Genomic DNA, 26,744 nt, shown 5'->3' with positions numbered 1-26,744 from the left:
CTCCCGGGATGCTTATACTGCTTTCCTTGGTCTTGGTTACATGACCTCCTCTGGCTACAGAATGGAAGCAGACCCACTGCAGGCAGGGGTTGAAATGTGCTTGCACAGCGTGGTCTGCCTTGGGCAGAAGGCTGTACCCTGACAAGTTCATAGGTCCAAGGAAGATGAGTGACTCGTGCAGCACACGCCGACCCAGCTTGCAGCTGAGAGGCACCCAGTCCTGCCCGGCCTAGATCAGCAGGTCCCCAGCTGATGCAGACACAGGAGTGAAACAGAAGCCTATCTCTGAGATTTTTGTGGCTGTACATTATGCAACAGTAGTTGGCTGATTCAAGACACATCCTGCAAACAAATGTACAATACTCTGATGCAGAATTATGCTTTAGAAGGACCCTGGGCGTTGACAGAGCTGATTTGAATCTTGATTTGGGCATTTAGTTACTTTGGGACCTCCAGGTGTCGTAGGATTATCAGCTCAAGAAGTCATTAAAACTCTCCAAGACATGCATGATTTCCTGAACTCTCAAATGAAAGGAATAACACTTACATATAGAGGGATCCTGTAAACTGAATTATGATCTCCCCCAAACTGAAGCCCTAACCCCTATGGTGTGCCTGTATTTGGAGATGGAGCCTGTAAGGAGGTAATTAAGATTAAATAAAGTCGTAAGGGGCCTTGATCTTATAGAATTGCTGTCCTTATCAGAAGAGACACCAAAGCACCCTCACCCTCACTCTCCCTCACCCTCTCTCCTCTCTCCCTCCCCGCCACCCTAGCCACTATATGAGGATACAGAGAGAAGGCGGCTAACACAACTGATGATCTTGGACTTTACAGATTTCTGTGAGAAGTAAATTTCTATTGTTTAAGACACCTGCTCTGTGGTGTTCGGTTAGAGCAGCCTGAGCAGACTAATACAGAGAAATTTAGAATTTTATATTAACTGCCTAGCACATGGTAGGGGTTGAGATCATAGGTCTCTATAGCTGGAAACAGGTGGGCTATCACTGCATTGAAAATCGGTAACGTCAGAAATGTATTCTCCTCTAATGTGGTCATTCTCCTGGGTTTTAGCTGGGCACATGACTCCCAAAATAAAAACTATATTTCTCAGATTTCTTTGCAGCTAGTGTGACTTGGCTATGTGACAAAGTTATGTGCAAGAAGACATAAATAGAAGTGCCATATACGACTTCTGGGACATGCCCTTATAAAGAGAAAGGGCATCCATCCCACTCCCCCTCCTTCTTCATTCTTACTGGCTTGAATATGGACATGATGGCTGGGGCTCAAGCAACCATTTTGGAATAGGAAACAACATGCCATGTACAGCAGAAAAGAAATAGAAGAAGCCTCGGTTCTGACACCTTGGACCACCCTGGACAGCCCTGGACCACCTGCCTATGGATTTCTGCAACATAAGAGAAAAATAGACTACTAATTTGATAAAGCCACAATTATTTAGGTCAGCCATACTCAGCACTACTTGCGAGCTTGTTAGAAATGCAAAATCTCAGTCCTACTACAGACTTCCTAAACCAGAGTCTCTGGAGTCAAGGAATCTGTGTTTCAACATGCTCACTAAAGCCTGAGAGGCATTGACTTAGAGATTTCCCCCACACCACCTAGCCTGATAACTGATAGAGATTTCAGGTTTTGTCCAGGACTTGGCAGATGATATAAAACCAGGAAGGATGGCAAATCCAATAACTGACAGTGTCAACATTTAAAATTATTCTGACAGAGTGGAACACTGGACCAAAGCCAAGCAGGTGAATGTAATGGGGATATATAAAAAGCAAATCGAAGTGTTCTTTTTTATTGAAGGAAATATAAAATGTTCTCCTTTTTGACTTCTTAAATTAAAAAGAAGAGATGTAAAATTACATATTTTAAAATACAGCAAATCATGCTATCAACCGATGCCAATTATGGCTAGTGAAAGGAACGAGGGAAGGAGAGATGATCGGGAAAGAGGATGAAAGTAAAACCTAAAGTGAAAAAGAGAGTCAAGGAGAGAACTGACAGCCCAGTTCAGGCTCAGTCTGCGGGTTCTAAGGCGACCTGCTCAACTGGAGGTGATCATGATCATGAGTCAGAGTGCACTGAACCCTACTGCGTGCCAGGCACTGTGTTGTGTGTTACGCAAATTTACCCTCTCAGGAATTCTATGAGGTAAGATTCATTATCATCAGTATTTCTCAGCTGCAAAAACTGAAGCGCAGAGAGGTTGAGTAAGTTTCCCAAGGCCACACAGCTAGCACGAGGTGGAAGGAGGATATGAACCTGGGTGGCTAGAGTTCAGGGCTGTGACTCTCAGCCACCCTGGTGTACTCTGCTCTTTGGTGCTGCCCTTTCTTGTGACTGATCAGTTGCTACTGATGGAAAGCCTGGCAGAAAAATAAGCCAACATCCATTACCTCATGTAACTGTAAGTCCAAAGTAGGGTGGGATCCAGGTGGCGTAGGATTATCAGCTCAAAGATGTCATCAGATACGAGTGCCTTCTATTTCTAAGTGCTCCTATTCTCGGCATCTGGCTTCATCTCAGGGCTGGTTCCACTCATAGTTCCAAGATGACAGCCAACTGTCCTGAAGCTTCGTGCTTCTTCTTCACGGCCAGCAAGGGAGAAAAGTCTTTACCTGAAGCATGGAATATCCTGAAATATGTATTCTTTAATTCAGTTTTATTGCACCAATTTAGGCAAAAGACAATTCTTAGACAACAGGGGCCATCAATGGCAATGCTATGAGTTATCTGTGACAGATTACTCAGTACCTAACCTTGGAATCATGGATGAGGTCAACTAACAGGGTTTTGTGGTACCCAGGACAAATGGGCTCTACTGTTAGTAGTCGTGATACTGTTTTTTCTTCTGAGGCAAATCAAATTTCCTCATTTGTTTGAATCTTAGCACAATTATTAAATATTCATTAGACAGCATTTTGGGTATAAAACAACGAACCTGTCTTCCCAACCCTTGAATAGCCTTCCTAACCTTCTAAGGCATTGCAGGGGAGGATCTTTTGTGGGCAGTAACCCCCATGCTGTCCTTTGACAGGAAAAAAATCATATTCTGTAAAGAGGGACCAGCAGCTTTCAGTGCTGGTCGTACCAGGAGCTTTAGGAGGAAGGAGATGTCCACAATTTATTGAAAGTCTAGGTGTCTAGAGTGATGTGTCATGCTTTATTATTTATTTTAATCATTAAAAGAAAATTATATCCTCACTTTATAGATGAGAGCCAACATCTAGAATTGTGCAATTTGCTCAATGTCATTCAGCTCATCAAGTGGCAGAGGTGAATTTCAAACTCAAGTCTCTCCGATTCTACAACTCAATTTCTTCCCACCACATCTATTGCCCAGTCTATTAATATTTGCTGAAATTATTAGCATTGAACTGAGATTTCTTTGGTCCCTTCTTATCTGCTCTGTGGCCTCTGTTACTTTTGAGAACTACTCTTGGCTTACAACAGATTTTATAAAATTTTCTGTTTATTGAACACTTACTACGTGCCAAGAACTTGGGTAATTGCTTTATGTGTACAATCCGTTTATTCTGTCAATAACCCTGTGATGCAGTTTATTATGGAGAATGCTTTTAGTTGCTAGTGATAGAATCCCAAATTAATCATGTGCCAATGGCTACATCTATGATTCCTTTCTAGTTAGGATGCTGTCTAGACTTAATTGGAGGTGTCTTGTATTTATTTGGCTTTGATGAGAAAACCAGACTTAGAATCTCTTTTCTTTGAGCCATTTTGTCCAATTTAAAAGATTTAATTTGTGCCACTTTAACCAATTCCGAGGTTTTAATAGAGGGACCATAGCTTCCATTAGTCCTTGACACAAGACTGAATTTTAACTAGCCTTTGTCAAAGACCTGTTTTATCTTATATTATTTAGAAATCAGAATCAATTACATCGTCTCGTCCTCTGAGTTCTCAAATTTCTGGAAATTTCTACTATGACCTCTCCAAAATGGACAATTCTTTCCTAAATTCAACTTTCTCTTAGAGTACTTCATTAAGTACAGACCCATGAGTAACACATTGTTTCATAACCTCTTTGACTAAAACCACAAGCTCATTCAGTACATACCTATCTTCTCAGTGATCATAGGTGAAAGTTTTCCCAAATGCGTCACCGCTAGATAACATGGGCTGCCATTTTTCCAGCCTTCAATAGCTTATTTTTTGCTTCCCACTCCTGAGCCCCCGAGTGAAGGCCCCATTATTTAGGTTTTCTGTTATGGTGACATCTCACCTACAACCCCCAGCCGCTGTTTCGATCAGCTTAGCCTAAGTAATGTTTAGGAGTAACAACCACCAAGTCCCACATCTTTATGACAGAAAAGGTTTATTCCTTGCTTGTGTCCATGGCTTTTGCAGGTTGGCTGTGGTTCTGCTTCATGTCTTCTTTATTTAAGGACTCTGATTGAAAACTCAGGCACTATCTGTGACATGCCAGCTTGTGGCGAAAGGAAAAGAAAAACAAGTCACTTTGGTCTTTGCATAGAAATGACACATGTATTTCTGGTCACATTCCGTTGACCAAAGCAAGTCATGTGGTCAAGCCTGGTTTCAATGGGTGGAAAACCCCCACCTCCTACAGAGAAAGGTGGCATAGAGACTCACAATTAAGACAGCAGGTATTTCTGAGCAACCTATGCAGGAGTGTGCTAGTAAATGTTTAATAATCACCTTTTGGGGGAATAAATGCCCTGATCTGTAGCATTTGCTAATTTCCAGGGTATAAATACTCCCACAATGGCCGATTTCAAGCTTTCAATGAGTTGTCAAGGAACGCAGAATTAGGAACTGATGTGTGCAGGCAGTTCTTGTGAGCGGGCTACAGTACAGCACTGCACTCATCCCATTTTAAATCAACTACTAAACAAATTGAGCTGTTCCACAATATGAATATGAAATCTTGCTGTGACGAGAGCCAGAGAGGCAAGGGGGTACATTACTAAGTCTGACTCGGCAGCGACCTGCCTTAAGCCTAAACAAGGATTTGCAGTAGGGATGAGTAGGGCTTAGACAACTCAAAATTAAGTCTTCACATTATTTGCCATTCCTGTGTTAATTGGCAAATTCAAGTGGAAAGTAAGAATTTGAGATTGAAAATGTGAGATTGAAAATCATCTTTGCCTCTATAAATGAGATTCAGCCCCAGGTTCCTCCTTTGCAGAAAATCTTATTAAGGACTTGGCACTCCTCCAAGAAAAATAAGGTGGAGATCATTCAAAACCCTTTAACGCCAAATTATTCATGATGGGAGTTGCTTAATGAGGATACCTATTTTTTAATGTTTACCATATTAACTTTCATCCAGTAAAAAAGTCTGCTTAAAATACCCATGATCTTGGAATTAGCTTACATATGTAAGTCTTACTTTTTTTTTTCCCAAAAACACTAAGCATATTGACATCACCACTGCAGTGACACTGAGCAAGTTGCTTATGTATCCTGAATCTGTTTCCTCATCCATAAGATGGGATAACAACTCCTTAGTCCTCGCTTCTCCTTAGAACCTTGAAAGGCTGTTATGAGCTTAAATAACTAGCCCATATGAAGCACCTAGATGACTACCTTACACATGGCAGTTACTCAATAAATAACCATTGCTATGCATTACTGAGGACACTGATACAAACTTTCATGATGATTTTTGATGCGCAGGACAAGAGGGTTTGAGTTACTATCTAAATAGTGCAGGGCTTTATTCAGTAGCCTCAGAGCATTTGGCAGGAGTAATTTGGCTGTTGATTTTGAGTACATCTGACAGGAAGGACTTTTGCAGCACCCCTGGAAGCATGGTTGTTATTATAATTTAACAAAACTCACCTCTCTTGTTAGTACATTATGTCTATTAGCCTCCAGCTTGGTTCACATTGTCAGTCCAACTGAAAGACTGGTTTGCCCCAGGGCAAAATCTTAGCCTGCAGGGAATGGACCCTGAACCCCATCCTCAAGGAGAATGAAAAGCTCACTCAATCATGCTGCCGTCCTTCATACTGACGTACACATAAACTCTCAAGAGGAAATTCCATCCCTACAATAATTCTGGAGGACCTGAAGGGCCATTCAAACACATGCCTGGCATAGTACTGCACGCCACATGAGGTCATAGGGCAAACATCACAGAGAGATCGTGATGATGACTCAGAAAAAAAACAGCTCACCACCTTCCTGGGGACCACTCTTTCATTCTTCCTGTAGTCTGAGAACAGTCAAGATTATTATTTCAGACTTCTTTAAGCTTCTTAACTTAAAACACAATGGTGAGGAAGATCTCAATGCCAATAATGATAATAGAAATGGTGAAAGCCACTTGAGACTCTGTATACCACTATTGCAGCAGGGTGTGTGTGTGTGTGTGTGTGTGTAAAAGTGTAGGTGAAGGCACATACACAAGGCAAGATGCAGACTCTATGTGTGTACTGGTTCCTCCTGGGTGACTTTTTTTAAAAAAAAAAAACTAATTATCAACGTTTGAAACTGCACATAATTTTCCAACAGTGACAGTGACTTACTATGTGTATTGTAAGGCCATCAAAGATTTGCAAGCAATATGATAAAAATTACTAGAAGCAGAGGCTCACTTAATTGCGTGTTCCAAAATTAAAAATTTAACCCTACTTGTATGAGCAGCTCCACAAATTTGCAGTGATAATACATTCCTATTCTTTACTTTTCCAGTTAACGGAATAAAGCTTGCTTCCATAACAAACAACCTCCCACATTTTCATTTATTTCTTGCTCATATAACAGGCTAAATCAAATGCTTTTATATGGAGAAGCATTTCCTCCACAGAGTGATCCAGCGATCCAAGCCTACCTACCCTCTTTCTTGGACAAGGAGCCATGGACTCACTCTGAAGACGGCTTTCCCAGAGTGCCCAGGAGACAGCCAACTCAACTTTCTGGCATCTCTCCTGATAGAGATAGGAGGGAAAAAAGAGTGTGTGTTGGGGGTGGGGGTACATAAAAATTCTCTGGGGCATCCTGGTATATTGGATTGTTTGAAATGGATGAACAAGGTGTCACCTCCAGGCGTTAGTGGATATGTGCCTATCAAATAAAGAGGATTTGGAGAACATCTGCATATATAAAATGGCATAAACAAACTGAAAAAAGCATAAGCTTTTATTTTTGAAGGAATTGGTTTTCTGGGATTCATAGTGATTGATATATTTATTGAATTTAGCCTTTTGAATCATGCCTAGAACTTAGATGCTCAACTGTGGTTAGGTAGAATAATTACATGAATGGTGACATTAGTCTAATAATCACTTTAAAAATGCATAAATCTTTAGATAAATCTTTGTAAAATAAAATTCACTTAACTTTTTGAGATGATAACTGGTAGACATTCAATAAATATTGATTTATGTTATCAAAGGTATAATCAGGATCGTTTAAATTGCCAAAGTAGAGAGAGAGGTGCCTAGTACATGTCGCTCAGGGCTACTACATTTGTTTATGCAGGTAGAGTACTGTACAGCCCTAGAGGATGTCATTCATATAGATGCTCATGTAAATAGCTCCCCCTAGGGTTGTGCAGTGTGCAGCATGCGCACAGCTGCTGATTTCAATACAACATTCTTAAGAGGCCATGAGGGTAGAAAAGCTGATACACCTTGCTCACCACCAGGCCTGACTGAGCTGGTCTGGCTAACTGGGTAGGTATGGGCTCTCACTTCCTCACTTCTTCATTTACCCCCTCCTTCTACAAGTTCATGTCCAAAGACACTGACCTTCCCAGATAGAGGAGGGTGTGCTTGTAACTCTGCTGGAGCCCCTAAACTCGAGGCTTCTCAGTAATCATGGAGAGTCCGTCAAGATGAGGAATGTCCTTCCCCTCTTCCTAAAGAGATGCTTATACAAACACACGTGGCTTTTAACCCCTTTTTAAGGACTGCCTTTTAAATACCAAGATTCGTCTCAGCTCTCCATGAACTGACAATGTCACTAACTCAAAAACGGTTTCATTTTCTAACCTCCCAAAAGGCATCAGCTAGGTCTTTCATTTTCCAAAGGCCAATTTTAAACATCCTATCCTTATATGTCCAACCTTTGTATTCTTAAACTAAGTAATCTTCATTTCACTTATGGAAAAATAATTCTGGGGGCAGTGGGGGAAGAAAGAAAAACACAACCCCTCCATTTAGCTTGACTTGTGCATATTCATTGCATGTAATGTGATCATATTTCTTTCTGTTGAAGCAAAGGGAGCACTGGTATTTCTCTGATAAAAAGTAGAAGCCTATGGTCATGACAAAACAGGCAAGGACAAGAGGAGACGTAAAAGTCACTATCACATCAGCAGAATACCTTCCATAATAGTCTATTTCCAAATTAGGTGAACTTTAATCTAATCCTGACTTGGCCAACAAATGAAAGTGTGACCTTGGCCCAGTCAGCTCCCCTTCTGAAGCATTAGTTTCCTTATCTGCACCACTGCCTGCAGGATAGGGTTGATGGGGGATTAACTAAGCTAATGAATGAAAAGTATAAAGTTCCTGATATGTGGTAGATTTTTCACACCTCATTAATATGCTCTCATTTACTTGTTATTTTCAGTACCTACTTATTACTGGCATAATACTGGGGATGGCTCCATGAGAATCAAAGAAATGTATTAGCTTTGTCACTTCATGCTGCCTACAATACAGTCATCCATTCAATAAACAATTATTGAGTGCCCATTTTGTGCCAGGCACACTGGTAGGTGTTAAGAGTTACAAACATGAAGAAAAATAAGCCAAGGCCCCTGCCCGCAAGTAGCTCACATTCCAGTGAAGACATGTAAACACATACAATATATTTATAACACAGAATAAGAAGAGCTATACCAGAGGTATATATAGCATGAATGGTCTCAGAGTCCTAGAAAGCACAGGTGAGATTAACCTGTGAGAGAAGGGCCTGAGCAGAGAATTTTAGGTAGGTGAACCTATGTGTACAGAGAACAGGATATGTATGAGGTTTCTGCAAGTTTTAAACGTCTGTGGAACTAAATAGTTCTTGCAAACATAGTGGGGGACATGGCTGAAGAAATTAGCTGAGGATGAAGGATCAAAAGCCACTCAAGAAGTTTAGTTTATTTCCTAAAGAGGTGAGGAAGAGCCCTGGGAGACTTTTAAGCTGCCTGGGGACACGCCCAATTTCCTGCCCTTCAGAAAAGTCTCTCTGGAGTCTGGGGGAATGGTAGAAGTTGGGCTGGACTGGCCCATGAAGAGGTGGCTACCACTGCCATTTAAGAGGAAGACTTCGAAGGACTCAAAGACTGACAGAAGGGAGATGGAGATAAGCTGAGAGTGACTCATGCTACTGGGTGTTTGGCAACGCCATTAACCTGGTCGAAAATGAGAGGGCTAGTTTAGCAAGGATTTACACACACGCCTAGTCAGTTAAGTAGCATATCAAAAGAAGAACTATACTAAATACGAGAATACCACTGGCTTTAGAATATTGTGCCTAATTAGACAAAGGAACAAGTGCTGCCAGTTAGAGGAAGCAAATGCTGCTTGTTCTCTTTCAAGACTCCTCTTTGCATTTTTTTCTCCTTTCTGGGAACCAACATCACTGGTACACCTGAGAGTAATTTGCCTATTATCTCATTCTTAACATCTGAATATCTCTCACTCTAGGTCCCTAGCAGCACTTAGGAAGAAATTACTACCTCTTCTTCCCTGGATCTCATGCTTCTTGCTGTATTCAGTATTTTGTGCTACTGCCGACACCGGTTTTCATTGCATGAGTGTGACCACGTAATTCCTGGTGCATTTTATTGTAGTCCAAGATTTACGGAGAACTCATAACTTTCCAGAAAAATCTTTGGTTCTGAGATATAAACAAGATAAAGCCTGCCCTTAATAACTTTATGAAATAGGGAGTCCATTCAGCCATTCAATAGCTAGTTCTTCAGGAGCGTTGCTATAGTGAAGGTGCTGGAAATGCAGAGTGGAACTAGACACGATTCCTGCCATTAAAGGGTTTTAATGTGATGGAGAAGGAAAATAAATCGAGTCTTAAAGGAATGCGTAATAAATGATATATTAGACCATAAGACGCTATGGGAGCAAGGAATAAGAACAGCCAACCTATACAAAGATGTTCAGAGGAGCTTTCTGTGGGCGACACGTGCATAAAACACAGAACACCGTCTACTAGGAATAGGATTCAAAGTAAGGTATATACCAAGTGCTCTTGAAACTATTTCACTCCAACTGAGTGATCCAGCAAGACTTTTTGGAAAAGACTACATTTTAGCTGGAACTTGAAAGGATCAAGTGAATAAACTCCTTGAAAGTGAGAAATATTAAGGGCATGTTTGAGGAACTAGGTGATGTCCTTTACCTTAGGTTTGGGGCTACAAGACAAGGAAAGCGGCAGAACAGTACTTTTTAAAAAGGTGACAGCAAGTCTAGTTGTATGGTACTACAACGGTCAAGAAATACAAGGAGGCAGTGAGTGATTAAGAGCTAAGTTAGAGGAAAGAGCTCTAAGCACAAGTCTGAGGAATGACGAGGTCACCAGTGAGTCTGTAATAAGGTGCCTGCACAGCGTTGGGGTCTCATACTCCTTCAGGGCTGGAAAGGCATTCTGGCCTACTTGGTGGACGCTGGGTGAATGCTAGTTCACTGAGTTAATCTTTCCTTAGCTAGCTAGAAACCGCAGAGAACCTGGAGCTCCCTGTTGCTGAGTCTAAACTTTAACCAAAACTTTAGAAGAAACCTAGACACCTCAAAAGAACTGAGAAAAAGCACCGTTCTGTTCTTTATTCAGGTCCAAATGGAGAAACCAAATATCTGTCCTCCAAAAGTGGCACCAAGGGTGTCCCGCCTTTTTATGCAAAGTTCTAACTAAATTTTTGCGGGGATGGGAGGTGGGTGGGCGAGGACTAAGAAAAGAGATACAGATAGCCAAGGAAGTTCTGGAAGGTTTTCCTGGAACTTTTTTCTCTCTTTGGCTGAGGGAAGGCCACTGAGGGCAGAGTACTGAACTTGAAGCCTGAGTCTCTTGCCACTACCTGACACTGAACAAGTCACTTAACCTTTTAAGTCTCTCTTGCGTTCTGTGTCCCCATTCGTAAAATAAGGAGGTTGTGGGCTCAGTTCAGAGTGTTCAAGTAACACGGCCAAGGTCACACAGCAAAGCGGCGAGGCCATACCGCCATCCGAAGTGGCCTGACTACGCGGTCCCAGTCTGATACCGGTTGACCTGCTCCAAACTGGGGCCCGGGGCTCCCTTCCCTCAACCACCCGACAGCCCCCTCCTCCTCCTCCCTAAACTCCCAGGCCACGCACCCCTTTCACCACCTAGCAAGCTTAAGTCGCTCAGGAAGGGCTCGTGTCCCGCCTGGGGAAATTTTTCACGCCGCTCGGCCAGCAGAGCGCGCCCCGCCCACGGTCCTCGTCACTGGATTGGTGGAATTCAGGGAGGCGCCGAGCCGGCCCGAATGACCTCCCAGCCCCGCCCCGCCACCCGGCGCGCTGGGCGCACGCGCCCCGAGCGTGCGTGCGTGCGTGCGTGCGTGCGTGTGAGTGAGCACGTGAGGCTCCGGAACGTGCACAGGGGGCGGGGGCAGGAAACGGGAGGCGAGGGGCGAGGCTGCCGTTGCCATGACAGTGACGTCAGGCGTCAGGGAGCGAACCCGGCCCCTTCCCCACGCGCGCGCGCGCGCACACACAGAGACATGCACACGCGCGCGCACCGACGCTCTCCCTCAGACACACTGGAGGGAAAGGTCAAACTAAAGGCGAGGGACAGGGAGGCCGGAGGAGCCGCCGCCGCCGCCGCGCGCCATGACGGACGCGGCCGAGGCTGATCTCTCTCCGCCGGCGCCGCCGAGCCGCGGCTGTCGCCGCACCCCCTGCACCCGCCCTCCGTGTCCCCTCTCCCGCCGCCCCCTCCCCCCGGCGCTCCGGGCGCGCGCCGGGCGGGAGCGGGCGCGGGCGCCCGAGGGTGGGGGCCGCGGCTACCGGCGGGCGGCCTCCTCGCGCGACCCCCGACTCCGTCGCTCGGCCCCGCGGCGAGAGCCCGCCAGGTGAGTGAGGTTGGTGGGGAGGGGATGTCAGGAGGGGACAGGGCACCCGGCGAGCTCAGCCCCTCGCCCGACGCCTTCCTGGGCGCTGACAGGCGCTCGGGACCCGGCCTCTGGGGGGCGTCGCGGGGTCCGCCCGTCGCGGGGCCTCTTTCGGCCTCCCTGTCCTTCGTTGTCGGGGCCCGGAGTGCTGGGAGCTTGGGACAGGGGAAGTGCGGCCGCCGGGCAGGAGTTGGCAGGGCGGCCGGGGCGTGGGACCGGCGACGGGAGGCAGGTGGGCCCCTCTCTGGGGGGCGGCGGAGCGCGGGGAGGGGCGCGGGACCGGGGACCGGGCAAGGTGCGCGCGGGGGCCCGCAGGAATCTCAGGGAATGTTTGTTGGGCATTTGGGAGAAACTCTGCCCTTGGGACAAGGCTCCTTGCTTTTGCCCCGGCCAGCGAAAGTGGCGGATTTTACAGCAAAACTCAAGGGGAAGCAGGCAGGTCTGGCTGGAAGGAAGGGGGACCGTGAAGACCCGTCTGGACGGGGACCAGAGATGAACGAATGCGCTTGTGGGGAGCCCTGGGGCATGATGTGTGGACGTTGCCATGCCAGTGTTTGATGTTTGTTGCTTATGGTTATTTTAGGACTAAATTATTTTTTTAAAAAAGTTACTTGGGAAAGAGGGAACTGCTTGAATGGTCATAAGTCCTTCCCTGTTTATGCAGGAAATAAGTTAATCTTTCACACCACCACCCCCAACTGAATCTGTGCCCAGTGGACTTTAAAAATAATAAATACAAAACTCTAAAGCCCCGAAACAAGGTAATGTTTGTCTGATGAGTTTCAGGTGTCAGGCTCCGTGTTCCGTGGGAGAGAAAGGGAAGGACACCGAAGTATTTGATACGCTTTAGCAGTCGCTGTTTTGTAAAAAGCTTTGGAGCCCATCAAAAGTGGAGTTTAGTTTTCACTGCCAGGGTTAAGTAATCACATTGACCCTGTGCCACCCACCAATCAGGAGCTTCCCTGAAAGTAACTTGGAAGACCGCTACCAGCCCAGTGCTCTGTCGACTGGGAATAACCAGTGCTTCCGCTGGTTTTTTTTCCTCTTTATTTTTCCACTATTATAATGCATGCTACCAAACGTTAGAATAAATTGTCCATCGTTAAACTGCTCTCCACTGAGTCACTTTGAAATGATCAACCGCTAGCTGTGACATGTCTTCTTTCATATTTGAAAGTTATTTGGAAATTTCAAATGCAGTTTTTTCAAATTGATAATTTCTTTTTTTTTTTGAGTATAAGTCTAGCTTAAATAGATTACACCAAGTGGGTGATGTGTTCTAAAATTTAAATCTCATCCAAGAAAATGTCTGGTTTGTGAAAGGTGCAGGCTTAACATCTGCGGAATTGTCTAAAGGAGTCTTTGGTGATAAGAGAACAGCCAGGACACTGTCTTGTGAGTTTCGTAACTGGCAGGCTCTGCGTATACAAACTTGCCCCTTATCCAAGCCTTTCGGATATGTGGGTGCTCCTGTTGATCATGGATCTTGGATTATTTGTCATTTTCAAAAAAGTTATCAACAGAGAACTCTCATTTTGAAATTGAGTCCTTGTCGCATGTAGCCAGGGTACTGAAGGTTTTCAGTACAAGATATAAGGGAGGATTATTCATTTCCGGGTCTTGTTAATACTTTCTGTGCAGCAATTTTTATACCTGGTTCTGTGCTTTTACGTCTTGCTTTGTTGGCTGTTGCTAACATGCACAGTCCTGTGATGGGGTACTTGGATGTTACAACCTAAAACATTTCCTGTATTCAATACATATTTAATTTTCTTCCTTCTCTCTTTTTAAAGGGAACCCCAGAATTGGGCAAATCAACACTTACTCAGCATATCCCCCTTCTAGGTGTCATTGACCTTGGTGACATCATGGAGGTCATGTGTTATGGAGATAAACAGTTTTGGGTTTCCTCCAGGTGATAAAGACACATGGGAAAGTGAGCTGATATATGAATACCTTGATTTTTTTTAAATCGTTTTTATCGGGCATTTACAATAAATCATTGCCAAAAATAATTCATTGACCTCCTTTTGAGAATACATGTATTTCTATTTTACATTAAAAAATAATAGGTTAATTTCTTTTTTTCAATTTTTCTAGTATTGCTTGTGTAGTCTACCACAGATGAACAGCTGGTTTTTTGGGTGACATTTTTAAAACTTGGGAAATAGGGAGAAGGGCAGGGACAAATGCTGGGACAAATTTGGCCTATGAAAGCCACTGTACTCACTGTAAGAAATTCGATATTTTCAAGTATAAGATTATAAAACAAATAGTGGTTATCTTATATGAGAATTTTATATTTTACAAAAGGATTCACTAAAAGGTGCCTTCAAATAATTAATACCTTTTTTATGGAACTTATAAAATGTGATTTGATTTACGAAAAATTAGTTGGCTTACAACAATTTAAGTACAGATTTTTGACGCGATGTAAGATTTAACCAGGGTGTTCCTTGAATTACTACTTTTCTGAAAATGGAGCAAGGTTATTATTTATGGGCTTCTTAAATTCAAAGTTGTGCCACTTATATGCTACCTATTAATGTTATAACTGAATGGAAAACTTGTCTGATTTGTGCTGAACTATTTAAGGAGTACACTGAAACCTAATTAAAATGCCACAGTTTTATGGTCAGGTTTGTCTGGAACCCCTTCCAAGATAGTTTAGTTACTGAGGTATCAAAAGCACCTTATTAAAAGATACTCTCACTAGGACGGTGGTCCTGCAGTCTAGGCCAACAAGTGGTTATACCCAGACTTCAGCAAAATCAAAATAAATAGATATGGTCTGAAGTCCACATGTAGTGAAAACCATTACCTTGAATTTTTCTCTAGGTGCAGATTATTATCCACAATTAAAGGCTTGATTTTCCTAAGCTGTAGTTCTGTTTGGGTCAATTGTAAAAAATTCTTTTTTTTTTTTAAGAAAGAACAACTACATACACTTTAAACTTTAAAGGAGGCTTTTTTTTTTTTTTTTGGTAGTGCAATTCGGTTTATTTGGAATCACAGGAGATATTGAATAAAGACTTGGGGAGTTTTCTGAAATCATTTTGCTTTGGTGATATTAAAAAAAAGGAATGTGAGTTAATAAGAATAGAACTTGCTTATGGGTTAGTTCAAACTTTATGTTGGCATAAGGGAGAAAGGGAGGAACTAGCCACAAACTTTATTAGGGATAATTAATCAAATTTATTTTGCTGTATACTCTTCATTCCTGGTTTCTCCAGAGTGATACCTTTCCTCCCCACTATTAAAGAAGTCTTTTTCTTAGAGAAGGGATTTAAAGGGTAAGAGCTAAGCATGCCAGGTATGTTAGTGTTCAAAGTATCTTTTGAGAGTTTTAATAGTTTTTGTTCTGTTTTTATGCATTAGAAAGCAAGAAATTATTTTCATGGTGACTATGGGTTGAGAGCCCAACTTTGGAATAATGGACACAGTTTTACTCCTCTTAACTTATTATTATAAAAAGAGAGGGAGCAGATCGAATGATGCCACTGAGTTTTTAGTACAGGCTCTTAGTTCCCCTTTTGAACAAATGAATAAAAATTAAGATTGAAGAAGTGATATTAAGAGAAATATTTAATTTTTTAAAACCCCAAGGGGCTCTCGCAAAGACTTGCTAATTTTAGAACATGGTGGGGTAAATAAGTTCATTACTTAGATTTATCATTAATGAAGGCATGTAATTTAAAAGATTTTTAGGTACATGCAAAATATAAGTAGACTGCTGCATTTTAAAAATATTTGTGCCAAGATCTGTGAGAATAGAGGTAATGATTAGAATTTTTAATTGGAATTTAAGGCTGATTTATGCTCTCTAGTTTCATTATTTAACCCAGCGCCACTTTAAAAATGTCACTTAATTTTTCTGTTCCCAGTTTTTTCTATAAAATGCAATCAGTAGTGTAGCATACTTTATGTAAATTGGGTTTTTAAGTAATATATGCTAGACTCGTAAGCAAAACGTATTACCTAATACTAATATGTTTATGTAAGTCCATTGAGTGGGATTGAAAAACGTTTAGACCTTGTAATCTGCGGAACTTTGGGCAAAAGTTTTAAAGAGTTCAGAGTTTTAGTCATAGATGTTCCTGTAAATTGCATTTTCCTCATTTACCTGAACGGATTTCCTTTCACAGTTACGTCTTTCCAGACTCCAGACATGCTTGTTTTTAGTGTTGGGTCATCTCATCTATAGCATCAGTAGGAAGTTCAGAATTTCAAACCTGTCTTCTTTGTATTTCTCAATGTTCCATCTGGGAGAGTGTTTGAATTTCAATTATTGAATCTGGTTTAATCAGAATTCATTCTAAATGAAAAGGTTATTACGATTTTCACAAACTAGGAGGAGATATAAATTTATTTTGAGATAATTTATGAACATTTTTGTATTACTGTAGGGACAATTAAACAGAATGTATAATTTAATATTTCTACTAGCATTTATTCTAAGTCAACTTTATGTAGTAGTTGTCTCTTAAAAAGATGTATTTGTCTGTGGAATATTTTTCAAAAAACTTGCCCTTAAATGTCGAGAGATGAAATTTTACTTTGAAACCTCCTAATTGAATATATAGTCAAATATGTATAGTTATTGGGTATTGTTTTGATTATTATTTTACATATGAGGATTTTTTTGTATGTCTTTGTAAGATTACTTTCAAGTATATTTTTATTTATAAAAAGCTTTCCTTTAAAAATAAGTCGTTTTGATCTTAATGATTATTTGATAGTCCTCAGACTTTTATATATGAAAGAAGTCGAAATGAATAATTTATTAAACTGTTTCCCCAAAATGCAGTAATTTGGTTGGAACATGTAGTATGACTTATTTTCCTATAATGTAGAGTTAGTTATCTTTATCTCTCTCAAATTTATAGCAGAATAGTTGGCTGTTTTTGCAAATTTAGGGGGTATAGAATATGCCCAGAAATAACCTTTTGAACACTAAGTGTTGGACTGAGTTTACAATATCATGTGGAAATGGTACTTTCCTTATAATGACATTTATGTTATTTCTGTCTAAATACCGTTTCTTAAACATGCCTATAAGTGAATATATTGTACGTGTCAGTCAAATGATGTATTTAATTTACATCTATGTTTCTCTCCCCTCTTCCTCCTTTTAATAATCGTCAATCGTTGGCCTTTAGCCACATGCTGAGGGAAAGTTTGTGATGTATGTGAGTGGCTGGCCCAGAGTGGCGGTTGGTTTTTTCCTTGTGTCTTATCTGATGGAAAAAGGTGAGATTATTCTGTGACTCTTAATATGTGTTAAACATTGTTTTGAGAATTTATTTTTAATCAATCTATTTATAAAGGGGATGACACTTAAACATTCTTAAGAATGTTTAAGATGTTATGTTCCCTGGAAATAGTTTGAGAAGCAGGAGAAAGTGGCGGTAGAGAGAGGGATTAGATGAGATTGTGTAAAGTGAATATAATTATTTTGATGTAAAACATTAAATTAATCATTATATACCTTTTCCCTAGGATTGCAACCTTGCTTGTTGTTAGCGCTTCTCACTGAAGAGTTGAGGTAAGTTCCCAGGAGAGACATATGCATATCTTTAATCAGTTTTACATATTATCACTAGCAACATATTAGATGGCTATGAGAAAGTTAAACAGTTTTACACCGATGATCATTTTTAGTAGTCACATTTAGTGCTCCAGATTTTATAAGATGGGAGAACAGATGCTCAAGTGATAGGTGGGGAAGGATTTTCAGATACAAAGTTATTGTTAAGAAAATTCGAGTACACCAATCTTAAAAAAATTACATCATACCTATTACGGTCATACATCCTATGTTTTCCAACACTGTACCAGTTTTGAATACTCCGTGACTGTTCATGTCCAACCATAAATCCTAACTTTTAGAATTTAGAAAATGTGGTCACTTAAATTATAGCTTAACTCAAGAGTGAAAAAGCTGATAATTAATCTCTAGCTTCCTTTTTCTGTATCATAACTTTTTGTCGTTGAATTTGAAGGCTTAGTACTACCTTCTTGGTTATATATTTTCCTAGTTCTGTAATTGAAGAGAAACTATGAGGATGAATCCTTACACCTGAGAAGTTAGAATCACATTGGGAGAGGCATAAAGTATATGGAACATAATAGTGTCAGTGTATTAAATTTTCTTTCTAAAGCAACAACGGTTTTGAAACATTCTGTAAAGAGTTCTAGAGGACGTCAAGCAGGTTCGTTCCAGTTTCAGCCAGTGCAGTTTTACTTTGATCAGTTTTAAGTGTGGAAGTTTGCAAAAGATTTCATTTGAGATCAAGGTTCTGTTGTTTAAAATAAAAAGCTCGATAGCCACATTGTTAGCATATTTAATCTCATCGTTATCCCGCGTAAATCCTGGCACTGATTGGTCTTTTTATTATGACTTCTGAGACTTCTTTATCTAGCTCCAGTTTCATTCTTCCTCTCTTATCACTGTCTCCCTTGCTTTTCATGTACGCCCTGCATTCTAGTGCTACTTAAATTGCTTAATGTTCCCTAAGAGGAAAGCATTCCATCTCCATGCTTTTGTACGTGGAACTGCCATCATTCTTGTCATGCTAGGCGAAACTCCTTCTTGGGAACCTTAGTCATAGCTCCATAAAAGCACTTATTTCATTGTTGTGTAACTATGGCCTCCCTTGAGAGCAAAGACCATCTAATTTATCTTTGTATCCATACTACTAGATGTTCATTAAGTATTCAGATGTCTGAATAATTGCATTTAGAATTTGAGAAGTAGTAGAATTACTTTAATGCACACTCACGTGAATAAAATATCCCAGAACTAGTCTGTGCAAAGTATTTTTAGTGACACAGTGTCAAGTGTAATGCTAAGTATATAAAAAGCATCCAGTTGCACTTATCATAAAGTATAATAAAGCCAAGAGATAGATTAGGTACTAGTGGCTTAAATGAAGTGATGTATTAGATTCAGTCATCTGATCGTAAACATTGGCCATGAGAAAGCATTTTAATAATAATTCTATACAGTCTTGATTACCCATGATAAAATTTCTCCCTATGTGATTAAAGCTAATAGACCCAAAAAGACCTTCGAATGTCCGAGAATATGATGTAGTGGTACCTGCCCATAAAGGTTAAAGAACGGGTCCTGGAGCTATATTGCCTGAGTTCACATCCTTGTCCTGCCTGTCAATAGCTGTGTGATCTTGTACAAGTTACTTAACTATCCTGTGCCTCCTTTTTCTAATCTATAAAATGAGGACATTAATAATACTACTTTTTATATGGCTGTGTTTGGTATACGTGAATTCATGTATGTTGAGCACTTAAAAGAATGCCCAACCCACAGAAAATAATACATGTTAGTTATAATTAATTTCTAGTGGCTTCTTATTTGAACAGACGTTTATCGTGTATCATTTTTCATCATTTAAAAATAATTGCATTATTACACCAGTATCTAAAAGAAAAATTAGCATTTTTAGTTACTGTATCTTTAAACTGGCAACTGTTTTATCTACTTACTGACTCGTTCTCCGTTCTCCCATCTCCCTGGTGGAATGTAGACTGTTTCTGTCGGGTAGATTGACATGGGATTGACATGGGAGATTTGAAACTCTGTTCTCCTGGCTCTGCAGCAGAGCATTGTATTCCCATGACCTGTGCAGTTCTTGGTAGTGTCCACAGGAGAGGAGGGAGAAATAACAAGTATAGAAATCCAGTGACAAATTAAACAAGCCTTAACCTGTTCCACATAAGCCCTAGACTTACATGCTTCTTAGAGAGGATAGGTGTTCAGCTTTTTTCCTTTTTACATTTTCCTTGACTTTTTGGGCTTGAAAGAATAAAGTTTTAAAAATCTGATTTTATATTCATTCCAGAAAGGCACATACAAATTTAATAAGTCAATGAGCCTGTATTTTAAGCTCATTTTTTTATATATATATATACCTGCAGTGAGAGAAATAAGTAGGGCGTTAGTAATTTGTGTCAGGGCAATGCAATCCTGTTAAATATGTCCATTTAGGATGCAAAGAAAAATTTAAGGGAAGAAGAAATTTGTATTTCAAGTTATCTTGTAAAGAGTAGTTATTCATGTCTTATTATAACAAGTAATACCCAGCGTGTCTTTATAGCCTACTTCGATTTTCTCTTGTGTAACAATTAAAATATAATGAGAAGTTAGTGGGTGACTTTTAAAAAATATTTCATTAAAGGAAGGAATTTAACAAACAATTTTGAGTTTACTGTGCTGAGTGATTTGAAGATGAGGGGCTGGGATTTGAAGATAAGTCAGGCTTTTATCTTTATACACTACTTAGGACCCACTGGGAAACCAGAGTGTGCAGCTAACGAGTACATGGGGCTTGAAAGCTGGCAACAGGAGTGGGAAATGCTGGGTTTGAATAGAATAAGGAAAGAAATCAGTGAAAGACCATTTTTAAATGCCAGTGGGAAATTCAAATGCTTATACGAGTTGATTGATACACTAGTATTGTCCTGTAATTAGGACACTAATTTAGTATTAGCAAATTTTTGCGTAAGTGCCATTGTAGGAACTTGAAAAATATTTTTTGAACCTCCTTGGAAATTAAAGGAGTTAGGTCATACTATGCAAAACAACTGCTAGAATACAGTTTTGACTAAACCTTTCTTTTGTACAAACCAAGGCACCGCGTCTGTGTTTAATGTTATCCAGCTTGAAATTTCATTTCCCTTCAACAGCCTGCCTTTCCATGTTTGTTAGGCCAAACGACTTCTTGTTTTATTTCTTCAGTTCTAGTTCCTTGTTGTTATTACTATTACTATTATTATTATTTAATCAGAAAAGATCAGAAATGCTGTTTGGGCATTTTTAAACTCCTCACAGATGTTTGGTTGCATGGAGGAGTCAGATTTGTTCAACCCACACCCAGTCCAGGCTCCTCAGTAGCATCGTTACCTTGTCGTCGTTCAGGCTTTCTTGTTTTAGAAGCTTTCTAATAGCTAGAAATAGCTTCTCTTTGAGCTATCTCTGTTTCCCCTCCAACGCTGACTTACTGGTCCTTGGCAGTCTAGGGCTGCATATGTGAAACCTATTCCTCTTACACACAATAGCTCTTAAAAGTATTGGAGAATGACTGTTAACTCCTGCTTAAGTCTTTTTGCTATTCTAAGAGGAAAAAGCCCTAATTCTCAAACCATGTGCACAAGATATGGTTTACAGACTTTTCTCCATCCACATTGCTAAACTGACAAAGTCTGTTTGTCAGTATACCTCTTAAAATACGGCGGCCAGAACTGAACAGACTACTTCAGATATGGTCAGATGATTGTTAAGTACAATGCAGCTATTATCTGGATACTGTACTTCTGTTAATGCAGCCCGAAATTTGCATTACATTTTTTGGCAGCCACATTGCCCTTTGATCATATTGAGCTTATGGTCTTCTAAAACCTTGTCTCTTTTTCATGTGAACTGCTTTAGGTCTAATCTTTCTCATTCTTTGTTTGCCAGTTGATGCTTTGAAAGTAAGTGCAGGGTATTATGTGTATGATTCCTGTAGAAGTTGAAATGAATTTGTCTTTATCAAATTTCATCCCATTTGACTCTCTAGAGATAAGAACTAACATTTATATAAGGCAGCACAGTTTTCATGGTGCTTTCACATATATTTTAATTTAATCTTTACAACAACCATCCAACAGTCAGAGAAAAACGACTTTCCACTAAGTCAGGAATTGGCAGACATAGTACTTTGTCACAGGTTTTTGATTCCAAGTCCCATGCTCATCTTATCACTGTTCACTTTGTAAGCATTTAGCTTGTCCTTTGCTATGCGGCCAGCACCATGTGGCTGGTGCATCTAGTGAGCAAGACAGATTTCATTCTCTGTCCTTTGGTATTTGTGGCCTGGCATATAAATAATTACTGCTAGTTACTGAGCACTTTCTATTGGGAAGGCACTGTGGTAAGTTGTATTATTGTTCAAAGTATTTGTTGCCTCTCTCTGTCAGGGTCCTCTCTGTAAGAGGATTATATTTTCTACTCTGTTGACATCACATTTGGACACTTGACCTTCCTTGACCAATAAAATGTTAGAGGAAGTGACATGTCCCACCTTTGAGCACATGTTTTAAATTCCATCTTGTGATTCTGCGGGTGGCTCTTTTCTGTCTCTCTTGGAACTAGAATGCTTTAACTAGGGCTGGTCGCACAATGATGGAGCCTTCAGGCTGGTCAATATGTGCAGCTTACTATATATGTAATATATAGTAAGAATGATGGAGCTTAGCTGAAACTAATCCATGATAGACATTTAATGTAAGTGAGAAATAAATGCTTGTGTGGTAGGCACCATGATTTTGGAGCCATTTGCGACCATAGCCTAATACAGCCCCAACAGTGTGATACCGACCACATTGAAGGTGCTGTATGAAGATAAATAAGACAGGCCTTGTCCTCAGAGAGCTTGCAATCTTGGTGGATGCATTAAATTTCCACCAGTTATTGGTAGTTGGGGAATAGGAGAGTATATGTATGAAAATATTTTTGACTTTGAGGATCTTTCCTGACCTTCACCTTACCTCTAGGCCGAATTAATGTTTTAAATCCTGGGTCTGTGGTCCAGCTATGCACTGTCACAACTTCTAATCATCCAAAATTTGATAAATGTGTTTTCTATGTCCTTTTTTAAAACAAATGTATAAGAGAATGGGCTTCTACAGAATAGTCATCAGAAACTCTCTTGGTAAATCTCTTAATCAGCATTCACTAGATAACCTAAGAGTCTGCCTAGTTGAACTGTTGGCAACATATTCTGGAAAAATATTATGAGATCCTAGGTTCTCTGTGAATTTTATTTGTGAGCATTCAAATTTCCTATTGCCACAGCTGCGTGTACGCCTCACTCTGCATGGGGTTTTTAGAGACAATCCCCGGGGTGGGATTCTGTGAGGGATTTCCTTATCCTGAGAAGCTAAGGAATACATGGCCACGGTTCAAGGGAGCTCTTGAAACCTTTGAAATAAGTATGTGTAAAATTATGTGTAAATACACATCATTCTGGGCCACAGCTTTCACCAGGTTATCAGAGGGAATCATGAGTCCCCTGGAAGGCTACAGCCCTGTCGTAGAGTGGCACTAGAAGTACAGGGATCTGGAGAGCACGACGTTTAGGGGGCGGGTAGAACAAGAACCCAGAAAGAAACTGAGAAGGAATAATAGAAAGGGTTGAGGACCGGGAGCAAATATAATGTTACAGAAGCCAGTTCCACATTAATCAGGTTTTAAAAACTCTTCTGGAATTTTGCATGGATTCTACATTCATCCTCATGGTGCTTTTCTCTCATTCCTTGGAAATTACCAAGTTTGCTGATACATTTAATGTCTTAGGATATGATTTTTCATAATTTATAAATATGAATTTAAAGCAATTCCTTCTTTTCTTGTCTCCTTCCTATCTTAGGCTTCAATTTCTGTTTCTTTCCCATCAATCCTTATTTACCCTTCCCAGATTAAAGATCATTCTTCTGATTTAACAAAGCTGACTCAAGGTAAGAGTGACACAGTTCATAGGTTATCTGTTGACAATTAATCTCAAGTAAGGAAGCTGGCCTTTATTATTTTTATTGAGAAAGCATTTTTAAGTCTTTTAAAGTTTTCCTTAGGTTATCTGTTGACAATTAATCCCAAGTAAGGAAGCTGGTCTTTATTATTTTTATTGAGAAAGCATTTTTAAGTCTTTTAAAGTTTTTCCTTAAGACTTCTGACAGATATCTACTTTTAAAAAAAAAAACACTATATTAAGATATAATTGTTATATATATAGTAAGCTGCACATATTGAAAATGTACAATTTGCTAAGTTTCGACATGTGTATTGCATAAAACCATCACCATAGTCAAGATACCGAACATATCTGTAACCCCTAAAGTTCTCTAGTCTCCCTTGGTAACCCCCTTTATTCCCCAGCAACCACTATTTGTTTTCTTTACACTATTTGACGTGTCGTAGAATACGGTATGCACTCATTTTTGGTCTAGCTTCTTTCACCCAGCACGATTATTTTGAGATTCATCCATTATTGTAGTGTGTATCAGTAGTTTATTTCTTTTGATTGCTAAGTGGTTTTCCGTTGTATGGATATACTACAGTTTGTGTATCCTTTAATCTCTTTATAAACAGCGGGTTGTTTTTAGTTTGGGGCTTTTACAAATAAAGCTGCTGTGAACATCCACATACATGCCTTCGTATGGACATGGGCCCCCATTTCTCTTGGATAAGTACCTAGGAGTGGAATAGTTGAATCACATATGTGTGTGAGAGACGGGAGGGGTGGAAGAGGGAAGGGATTAAAGAAATTGGCTCACATGAGTGTAGGGGCTGACAAGTCCACAATCCTTAGGACAGGCCAGCAGGCTGGACCCTCAGACGAGAAAGTTGGTGTTGCAGTCCTGAGTCTAAAGTCTGTAGGATAGGATTTCTGTTCCTGTCTTGACTCAGAATTCCTTCTTCCTCAGGAAACCTCAGTGTTTGGCTCCAAAAACCTTCAACTGATTGGATGTGGCCCACCCACATTATGGAGGATAATCTTTACTTAAAGTCATCTGATTATAAAATTCAGTCACATCAACAAAATACATTCATAGCAGCATCTTGACTAGTGTAAGTTCAATTTCTGATTATTCGTTGCTACTTCACTACTTTGTTTTTGCTTTTCACTGTAGCCTTTTTTTCACTACTCTTAAACAGATGAATGGCAGTCTTTTCATTCTAGATCAGCATTACCTTTTCTGTCTTTTTAGACATATCCTTTAAAAATATGAATTATTTTAGAAACTTTCTAATGTCATTACTTAACCTCTCACTTTTGTTTATTGGAACCACCTTACAAAAATGGCCATTTCATTTTAAGAATCTCATCTTACCTCATTTGAGTCATCTTCATTTTTCATTATAGGATTATAACAGTTCTCAAATATTTTAGAAGTTAAAAATGTAGGTGGATTTAGAATCTAAAACCCAGATAATTAGCAGAGTAGGGGTGTTGATGCCCAAAAAGGAAACAAAGTTTGGGAATAAAGATATAAGTTCATATTTTAGGCATCACCTTTATGCCATAATCTTCTTTCGATCAAATCCTTTAACTTCTTTGAGCCTCGGTTCCTTATCTGTAAAATGAAGCCATTATGAAGTTACGTGAGAACGGTAAGCAAGGTTCCTGCTCTCGTAAAGCTGCTCTCCAGGCAGGTCTGACAAGAGAGGCAGACAGTAAACAAGAAAAAGAACAAATTACATAATTTTAGGTCATGATGAGAGCTGTGAAGAAATCAAAGAGGGACATGTGCTCAAGAAATACCGGGCTGAGGGGCCGCTTCAGAGTGGGTAGGCAGAGAAAACCTCTTTGAGGAGGTGACTTTCGAGAAGCTACCCCAGAAGGATTCGAAGAAACCAGGCATGTGAAGATCTATGTGGAAACTTGTCTGGCAGAGAGAAGAGAGCGCAAGGCCTCTAAGATGGGAAAGATTTGGCGAATTAGAGGAATTGAGAGAAGCCTGGAGATGCTTGGAGAATGGTGGAGAACGGTGGAGGAGGCGGAGCGGGCCGGCTTGTGTAGCATCTTCTAGGCCACAGCAAGGAGACCGGATTCCGTTCCGAGTGCAAAGGGAAGCCATTGCAGGGTATTAAGAAAGGAAGTAGCATGATCGTTTGATGGCAGTGTCGTCGCGGACCTTTGGAAACATAAACTTAGCCCTGAGACATCAGCAACCTGTGTATCTTAGTGTCACTGGGATTTCTAGTTGCCCAAGATACATTAGTACAAATTACTATTTTCCCAGAGACAGCCATACTTTACCAAACAAAGTCTGGGTTACCTAAAGCAAGTGCTTTGTACTTTATATCTTTTAGATTTTACTAAGACTTGTTATGCACTTGTATGTATTTTCAAAAGGAGTGCTTTGTGGATTTTTTTTCCCTTTTATAAATACATGCAGTGGTTGACTAGCGTTGCCGTAAAGAGCATGATTTTTGGTTTCAGATATGAACATAATTATTGACCACATGGAAGTATTCAGTAAATGTTAACAAATCTTTATTACTAGAAAGTGATGCCGTCATAGAATCATGGAATTGTTAAGCCGAATGGACCCTAAGAATGATTTAGTCTTAATCCCTTTCTTTTATAGAAGAAGCAACTTAGATCCAAAGAGATTAAATGATCACACTATATAAACATAAAAATAAGCCTGGTTTTTATTATCCTCCCAGTTGTGGGCTGAGAGGTTCTTGAGGCAAAATTTGGAACCAGGGAATTTGGACAGTGACACCAATTGGCTTTATGTTCACTGCTTTCTTCTCTTTTGTTTGTTTACACTTGTGGTGTTTGACACTTGCCCTGAACTAAGGATATTGGGATGAATCAGACAGCCTCTCCCTTAGTGTGGAAACGGACAAGTAAACAAACAGTTGCCATAAAAATTAAATGCCATGATAAAAGGCAAGCTAGCTCAGTGAGCCCTGGGAGTACGTGATGGGTGTGTCTGTTAAGTGGCTCTAAGTTCATATGTATTCACCTACAGAGTTGAGCTTGCTTGGCCCCTTCTTTCAGTGAAGTAATTACATTGCCTCAGCCATGGGCCTTTCCTGTGCTTTTTTGCCTCCCAGCTATAGCCCTGGACTTG

At 40.3% G+C, this 26,744-nt stretch overlaps 2 long non-coding RNA genes across 4 annotated transcripts in view; both read left to right on the top strand.

Annotated features, from left to right (window-relative positions):
• Positions 1-1,090: 1,090 nt before the first annotated feature.
• On the top strand, positions 1,091-7,104 carry LOC120588740 (uncharacterized). Its single transcript, XR_005649304.1, has 2 exons — positions 1,091-2,176; positions 6,779-7,104. It is a non-coding gene; the product is annotated as an uncharacterized LOC120588740 (long non-coding RNA).
• Positions 7,105-17,451: 10,347 nt separating this feature from the next.
• Positions 17,452-26,744, top strand: part of LOC120588737 (uncharacterized) — a 38,405-nt gene continuing 29,112 nt past the window's right edge. For all 3 annotated transcript variants that reach the window (XR_005649301.1, XR_005649300.1, XR_005649299.1), the window contains exon 1: positions 17,452-24,726. This is a non-coding gene — a long non-coding RNA (uncharacterized LOC120588737). The remainder of the gene's footprint in view (positions 24,727-26,744) is intronic.

The sequence above is a fragment of the Pteropus medius genome, unplaced genomic scaffold (assembly GCF_902729225.1).
Source record: "Pteropus medius unplaced genomic scaffold, Ma_sr-lr_union100, whole genome shotgun sequence".
Classification (NCBI taxonomy): domain Eukaryota; kingdom Metazoa; phylum Chordata; class Mammalia; order Chiroptera; family Pteropodidae; genus Pteropus; species Pteropus medius.
Note: the sequence above shows the minus strand (reverse complement) of the source record. Positions and strands in the feature narration are given on the sequence as shown.